Raw genomic sequence first — 8,909 nt, 5'->3', positions numbered from 1 at the left:
TCTTGAAACCAAAACAATAGGGAGCTATTGCAAGTTCTTGAGCAGGAGAGCGACATGCTGGAAGTGCTGGTTGAGAGAACTCTCAACTATGGCTCATGACTGGGAGGTCATTGAGTACAGGGATGGTGGGTCTTCCTTTTCTGTGGCTCTCAAAGGGACCAGTGTAATGCTTGGCCTTGGTCAACATTCAGTAAATGTTGAACTGAATGTATGTGCAGCCGGAGCCCCACGGACACGGAGGCCAGCGATGGACTCCCTCAGGGGAGGTCAGATTCACTGGTGAGTGAGTGGAGCAGAGCTAGGACTGCCGGAGGCTTGGCTGAGTGCCGCCCACACCGAGCACTAGTTTTCCGGGGGCTGCTTTGTTCACTGGCTCAGCAGAGCATATGAGATGTGATCACAAGCTCGAAATAACACAGACAGTCCCTGCTCTCTGCCACTTCCTATTTTGCTGATCCACTTATTTGACAATGCTGAAGAAACACCTACACTTCCCTTCCTGCGCAGCCCACCTGTGGGGATTTCTGCAGTCTGAGGAACACCAGTGCAGGAGGCGCTCTGCCTGCAGCCCCCTTCCCCAGACCGGAGTGTCGTCTAGGGGCAGAGGGAGCACGTTGAGGCAACTTTATTCAAACACCAGTGGAGTCGAAGCGTCTTAGTGCTTTTTGGCTTTCTGCCACGGTCAGGGGTAGAGCTGACTGAACAAACACCTGTTTTTTCCAGGTGTTTTCACCTTCATGTTCATTTCCGATTTCCAATGGTTGGTAGCATTTCATTCATCTGTAGTTGAACAAATTAAGGACTGGCGATGGTAGGTGATTTACAACAGATGGCATCCTTTCTAAGCTCCGGAACCTGGGGTGAACCCCTGCCCTATTCATGCCAGACCCTGTGTCTGTCTCATGAGACCATGCTGCCTGGGCCCAGTCTATGTGGATGGGGGATGCAGGGAGGATCCAAGCCTGCCACGGCAGTTCTCAAATGTGGAAGTGACAAGGCCAGGTGGAACTAGGGAAACTGTTCCCAGATTGCAGGAGCACAGCAAAATCCTGTTGTCGGGATGGGGCTCTGAGCTTCCTCAACACTAAGGCTAAGCCCACGAGAAGACTGGCCTCGGGTGTGCTTAGAAGTCAGGACAGTGGAGAGATGAGGTCCAATGCAAGAGAGAGACAGGGGTCAGGACCACTTAAGTATCTGGCAAAAGAGGCCAGCTGTCAATCAACAACATTTCTTGAATGCCTCCTTACCACAGATGAGGTGCAAGACATGATTCGCAATGCTGGTGGGGAGAGACACCAGGGAACCAACAGTTACAATATAATGTGCTATTTATGGTTATGGGGATGTGTAAAAAGGCTCTGGGAATCTGAAACAAAAATCAATTACGTCTTCTCTGGGGCAGTGGGAATGAGTATAAGGACCTTGGGAACACATGAGAGAGCTCATGCATTGACTTGGTCCATGGATGGGGCAAGTGATGGGGCATGTAGCACAGAGCCTCTGGACATGCTGCTGGAGCTGCTGCCTCCTGGAATCTGCTGGGACCGGGGCTGTGCAGACATGGTGCTTCGTGTCTCAATACTGTGATCACAGGCAGCACCTGCCTCATGGACCTGAGCTCTACGACATCTTCTCTTCCTTCTTGTCCCTTAGAACTTCACAAATCCCAGAGCAAGATCCAGTGAGTCCCTTCTTACAAGGTCCCTGGTCCAGGACCTTGTTGCACACATCATCATGACACTGGAGACTCTATCATGAGAGATGTTTCATAACTGTTTTAATGATCTTTAATGCCTCGGGGCCCTGTTTGAGAGGACGTGTTGTCAGTTTGGTTGGATCTAATGCTCAGGAGCACCAAGTGTTAGTGGACTTGCTTTTCCCATGTGAGAGAATACATTTTTGTCTCTTGGTAGTGAATGGTATGTGTTTTCCAGAGGCAGTGAAGCCCCTCAGAGGGTGGTAGGGTGGTAACTTCAGTGTGCCCTGCAAATAATGGTGAACTGAATATAAAATAATAGCCACCATTTATTAAATGTCCAAAGTCACATAGTAAGGACATGGAAGTTCAAATGAGAATTTATCTGTGATTGGCGTGGGCTCAACAGTGGGGCTAGTGATGCTGCTGGGGGAATCTGTTGAACAGAGGGAAGGCTGGGAAGAGGGAGGACCAGTGGGCAAGGGAGACTAAGGTGTGTAGCTAGCTCTAGGATAAGAAACAAGTGTGTGAGAATAGCTCATGGGTCCAGCCTCTGCTCTCCATCCCAGCAGCCAGTTCCTGGATCTCTCCAGGTGACCGTGGCTCCCTCATACAGCACTTGGGCCACTTAACAGATCCAGTCCCCAGCCTGTGCACCAAATTAATCTCACCTGGTCAGGGGGCACAGAACATTCTGTAACATGACATGAATTTGATTCAGATTCAAAGGCAACTAGCATTGATTGAGAACATACTATATTCCAGGCTTTGGGCCACACCATTTTGTCTACATTAGCACATAATCTTTATGACAACCTGGTGTGAGGCATGATCTCGTTTTTTGAGTTGGGAGGTCCTGGAGTGCTGCCTAAGGTTCCATGATGAATTAATAAAGGTGGCAGCTTCTTTCCTCTGTGTTAGCTATTTCTGAGGTCCTTTCAGTTCTAATATTCTATTACCTGGGACCATTGGGAGAAACTTGAGAAAGGATTACAGATTACAGTAGGATGTTAGATGCTTCCAGTAGGACAACTTCCTCTTTTCTGTTATTAACAGTTTCTCCTCTCAGGTGCTCTTTCATCTGGATAACTGACAGTTAAAGTTTCCTTATTCTCCTCCCCCTCCCCCTCCCTTTCCTTCTCCTCCTCCCCCTCCTCCTCCTCCTCCTTCTCCTCCTCCTCCTCCTCCTCCTCCTTCTTCTTCTTCTCCCTCTCCTTCTTCTTCTCCCTCTCCTTCTTCTTCTTTCCCTTCTTCTTCTTCTTCTTCTTCTTCTTCTTCTTCTCCCGCTCCTTCTTCTTCTTTCCCTTCGTCCTCCTCTTCTTCTTCTTCTACTCTTTTCATAGCCCAGCGAGTAAAAGTCAAGGAAAACATGAAATTTGAAACAATGGAGAACTTGCATAATGAAGGCCAGTGTATAAAGAAGAGAAGAGAGGACTTCCCTAGTGGTGCAGTGGTTAAGAATCCACCTGCCAATGCAGGGGACACGGCTTTGATCCCTGATCCGGGAAGATTCCACACGCCACGGAGCAACTAAGCCCATGCACCACAACTACTGAGCCTGTGCTCTATAGCCTGCAAGCCACAACTACTGAGCCCACATGCCACAACTACTGAAGCCTGAGCGCCTAGAGCCCGTGCTCTGTAACGAGAAGCCACCGCAATGAGAAGCCCGTGCACCACAACGAAGAGTAGCCTCTGCTTGCCGCAACTAGAGAAAGCCCATGCACAACAACGAAGACCCAATGCAGCCAAAAATAAGTAAATAAATAAATTTAAAAAGAAGAGAAAGGTGAGGAGAACCAAGGAGAAGATACCATACCCAGAAAGAGAGGGCCTGGACACAGACTCATCCTGCCTCTTCTGGACTGGTGGACGGGGTTCAAGAAAGTCACATGATCTGCGGTGTGGCTGCCACTAGATGGGCACTGGTCACATTGAATCCTCTTCCTTTTGAGTTAATAGTGAGACTGCATTTCCTAGCCTCTCTGAAGTTAAGATGATCAAATGACTGTTGGCTGATGAGATGTGGATGGAAGTGATGTGTGCTACTTCCAGGACTGGCTGGTAAGACCCTCTCACCCGGGATCGCCATTGCTCCTTCCTCTCCCACAGTAACACTGGTAGCCATTTGCCAAAGATGGCAGAGCCAGGGATGGAAGGAGCTTGGTCTCTCCCTGCATTACCACTGTGAGAGATCAACTTTCATTATGTGAAGCCACTGGGATGTGAGGGTTTATCCGTGCCACCAGCTAACATCGCCTCAGCTAATATATTCAGGTTCCTCATATGGGAAAACAGAGGCTGGGAGCCAGAATGATTTCTGAGACCCTTCTAGTAAACCAGAATTTAACAGCTTCTGATTCAATGGCCCCAAAAAAGAGAAGAGCAAATCCCGGCAGCATAAGCATTGAGCATCGTTCATAGTACCTTGTGAGTTTCTCTACAGCCAGTCTTTAGGGAGCTCCCATTGGAGGCCAGTGGTAAACAGCTTTTCTTTCCTGGTTCCAAGTGACCTAGCGGAGGACCCTTCTCTCTGTGAATTGTGTATGATGACAATCTTGTTTTCCAGAAGAGTGCTGAAGATGACATAAATAGTGGTTTGTAAAGATTGTTTTTGTACACACTAAATGCCATGTAAGGGAGTATTATTGATTATGGATCAGGTTGTATTGGGATTGAGGAAGTCAGCAAAAGATTCAGCAACTCACAAGTGATCATTTTAAGTATGACATCTACCTTCAATGACCACAGCCAGGCTACACAGTATTAGCCCAAATGGTGATATAATCCCTTTCATGTGAATCCAATAGGTAAAGATCGAGACTTTCATACACAGACAAATAAGAGAATGACTGTTTTCAGGTCAGGAATCTTTATCAGTTTCCCTGATCTTCTCTTGCTTAATGCTGGGAGAAAAAAGGGGGAAACTTTCAACTGAAGGGTGATCAATTAAAGATCAATTCAAAATAATGATAAAATAACACTATTGGGGGAGGGTGTGTCAGACTAAATAAAATCCAACTTAAATATGATTTTTAAAAACTAGTGCACAGGGACTTCACTGGTGGTCCAGTGGGGAAGACTCCATTTTCCCAATGCAGGTGGCCCGGGTTCGATTCCTGGTCGGGGAACTAGATCCCTCATGCGTGCCGCAAATAAGAATCCCTCATGTTGCAACTAAAAAAAGAAAAAAGGATCCCGCATGCTGCAACTAAGACCCAGCACAGCCAAAATAAATAAATCTTAAAAAAAAAAGAATTTATGAGGTTTAAAAAAAAAGAAAAAAACTAGTGCACAAAATGAAGTACAAGTTCCTAAGATGGGTTTGCAGAGGCAGTTCTATCAATATAGTTTTTGCACCTTCCTTGTGCTGGGAATACAACAGTGAACCAGAAATACAAATTCCCACTCTATGGAGAAAATAGACAATGTACGTTTAGGGAATTTGATGTCAGATAAAAATAGCCAACAACCATTGAATCCTGCCATGTTCTTTTTTACTAAGCGTTTTACAGGTACTAACTCATTTAAGCTTTGTTAGAGCTTTATAAGTGCTGTTACTCTGATTTCCATTTTACAGGTGGGAAAATTAATGCACAGAGAGGTTAATTGCCAAAGCCAGGGGGCCTGCTCTTAACTACTAATCTATAATGTTCCTTATTAGTGCTAATGACTATAAAGAACATAGATCAGGGACTAAAATATAATAGAGGAGGTGGCTAATTAGATAGGATGGTTAAGAAGAGAAGATGTTTGAGCAAAACCTGAGTGAAGAAGCCAGTCTAAGGATATCCAGGGAAAGAGTATGTTCCAAGCAGAGGGAACAACCAGTGCAAAGACCCTAAGGTGGAGAAAGCTTAGTCAGTGTGAGGCATATCAAGAATGTTGCTTTGACTTCAATGGATAAGAAAGGGAGAAAGTTGGAAACAAAAAACAAAGTTGGAAAGATAGGTGGGGGCTAGATCTTGCAGGGTCTTGGCATCCGTGATAAGGTCTTTGGCTTTTGTCTAAGAATTGTGGGAAACCATCATAGGGTTTTGAGCAAGGACAAATATAGGGTCTAATTTACATTCAGAAAACAATGAACTGGGCTTCCCTGGTAGTGCAGTGGTTAAGAATCCGCCTGCCAATGCAGGGGACATGGGTTCGAGTCCTGGTCTGGGAAGATCCCACATGCCGCGGAGCAACTAAGCCTGTGCACCACAGCTACTAAGCTTGCACTCTAGAGCCCACATGCCACAACTATGGAAGCCCGCTCTCCTAGAGCCCGTGCTCCACAACAAGAGAAACCACCGCAATGAGAAACTCTTGCACCACAATGAAGAGTAGTCCCCACTTGCCGCAACGAAGGAAAGCCCGTGCATAGCAACGAAGGCCCAACGCAGCCAAAAATAAATAAATAAAATAATAAAACAACCCCCCCCCCAAAAAAAACCTCAATGCTGCTCAGTGTACAGCAAGAGTGCAAGGAGACAGGAGTGGAAACAGGGTGGGGTCAGATTGAAGTCTACTGCAATAGTCGGGGCAAGAGAGAATCTGGGATTAGATCATAGTGATAATAATGTAAGTGCTAAAGCACTGAGAGCTGGTAGTTGATGGTTACTGCAGCCTCACTCAGCAAATTCTGACTTTCCAAGCAGGCTTTTGTCCCCTTCACTCCATGGAAGCATTGGATGTGGGGTGTGAGAGAAAGAGAGGGATAAAGATGATATCAAGTCTTTTTTGGCCTGAGCAACTCAGTGTGACGTGGTGGTGGTGCCATTTGCTGAAGTGGGGAAGCAAGGAGATGAGTAGGTTTGTTAAAGGTGGTTGGAGGTAATCGAGAGTTCTGTGTTGGGCATGCAAGTGGGGATGCTTGATGCCAAAAACTCAGCTTCTGTGTGCCAGTGCCGAATCAAATCTCAGAGACAGAGTTTTGGGTGAAGTCGAAAAGAACAGCTTTATTGCTTTGCCAGGCAAAGGGGGACACAGTGGGTTCATTCCCCTACAAAACTGTGTCCCAAACCAGGAGGATTTGTGAGAGTTTTATAGCAATGGTTCAACGGTGGGGTTGCTGATAAAATTAGGGTGTGTGCAGGACCTGCACTCCTTTAATCTGGTCTCAGGTAATCATTTGGTGAGTTTCTCTGTTTTTTTTTTTTTTAATCTGGCCTCAGGTGGTCTTCTCTGGAATGAAGAATGTTGGCATTTTCCATTTGTTGGGGTTTTAGTTCTGTAAAAAGCTCAAAGATATTATTATGTGTATCCCTTGAGGTGGAACTGGAACACTGCCTGAAGGTTGCACTCTAGTTTCTTGGCTACTCCCCCCTTGTCTCTGCATCCCCTCCCTTCACTGATTAGCAACTGTTCTAATCTGCCCTTTGGAACCCAGGAAGGTCATGGAGGCTGGAGTCTGTTCCCTACACACAAGAAATGGGGAACAGAAAGGCTTCCATGCCCAGGAGCTCCACAGGGTCCTGCTCGGTTTCATGCTGAGTAAGAAATTATAACTCCAGCCTGGAGTTCAGGGGAGAAGAAGGGGCTAGAGATGTTACATTTGGAATTCCAGCCACAGGTGAATGAGCTTACCTAGGATAAAATGGTAGAGAAGAGACATGCTCTAGGATTTTAACATTTAGATCTCAAGAAGAAGAGAAGGAGCCAGTAAAGGAGACTGACAGAGTGTAATAGGGAAGAACAAATCTGACTCCATATTGGATCTGTTTCTCTTACTTTAACCTTTGAATTCTATTGCTTCTGCTACAAGTTAATCACTAAAGTGATGTATTCATAGCTTAAAGTATGCATAAAGGCCCATCTCTGGGAACCCTGCCTCCCATGCCTGAGCATTAGGCTAAAATACCTTTGTTTAGATCACAGAAAACATCCTGACCAGGCCCACCTGTGAAAGCCTGCACTAAGGAAGAAATTAACACATCCCCCTCCAGAGTCTGGCAAGAACCAGGAAATATTTGCAACATCTTAGCACCTTTTTTATTTTATCTCCTCACCTCCCTCTCTTTGCTCTATAAAAGAAACTAGTATCCAAACCTGGGCAAGATGGTTCTTTGGGACACTAGTCCACCATCTTCTTGGTCTGCTGGCTTTACAGATAAAGTCGCTATTCCTTGCCCCAACACCTCATTTCTCGATTGATTGACCTGTCATATGGTGAGCAGTAGGAACTTGGATTCAGTAACAAGAGGGGCCAGTGAAGTAGAAGGAAAAACAGAGAAAGTGAGTTTCCCAATACCAAGACATGAAAGTGTTTTGAGTAGGATAGTATAATCAGTGTTTCAACAAGGAGGGGACCAATAATTGATCACTGGATTAGGTAACATGGAAATTGCTTTGAGAAGTGCAGTTTTTTTGTTCCTGTTTGGAAAGTCAGAATTTACTCAGTAAGGCTGTAGTAACCATCACCCACCATCTCCCAAGGACTTGTCAAATAGCAATGTTTTGTTGTGTTTGTTCTTGCTATGTGTTGGCAGCTGTGGGTCAGCTACAGTTCTGCTCCTTATAACTTCTCATTTCAAAACCCAGGCTGAAGGAGTAGCTCCAATCTGGGCTTGCAGTTACTGTAGCCTAGGGAAAGATTGCTGGTGGCACTTGCATGCCTCTGAAACCTTCTGCTCAAACATGCCCCATATCATGTCTACTCTGATTCTCCTAGATGAAGCCAGCCACATGGCCAAGCCTGCTGAAGGGGTCGGAGGTATACTCCACCTGCAGGTCACGTGGCAACAGCCAGAGACACATAATCCTTACAGAGAAAGGATCCAGTAGTTGGGAACCATAATACAATCTTCCACAAAGAGAGCTCAAGAAAAAATGGAAGGTGAATTAGTGAAGATAAAAATTATGAAAGCCCCAAGAATTTTACTATAAAGGGAAATAAGGTTGTAGCTGGAGAGCTTCTTTTTTTTTTAAAGATGCATATTATTTCGCATGTCTGTGTGTGATATACTGGTCTAGAGACATGAAACTGAAGCAGGAAAGCAATAGAATAGTTACAGGGATAAAGTCTTATAGGTGGAAGGAAACATGCTCCTCTGGACAAGTGGATGGATTGGCTTCTAGGAAGAGTTTATCTTCTGTGACAGAAGAAAAGGTAGAGCCTGTTGGCACAGAGGCTGGGAACTGTGGCTATTAAAAGAAAAAGAATTTCTCTGATTGCTTCTATGTTCTCAGTGAAATAGATGGTCATTTAAGAGTAAAGAGGTGGAGAGGGTGT

Source organism: Phocoena phocoena, chromosome 6, assembly GCF_963924675.1.
Source record: "Phocoena phocoena chromosome 6, mPhoPho1.1, whole genome shotgun sequence".
Classification (NCBI taxonomy): domain Eukaryota; kingdom Metazoa; phylum Chordata; class Mammalia; order Artiodactyla; family Phocoenidae; genus Phocoena; species Phocoena phocoena.
The sequence above is the reverse complement of the archived record's forward strand: the minus strand, read 5'-3'. Positions refer to the sequence as shown.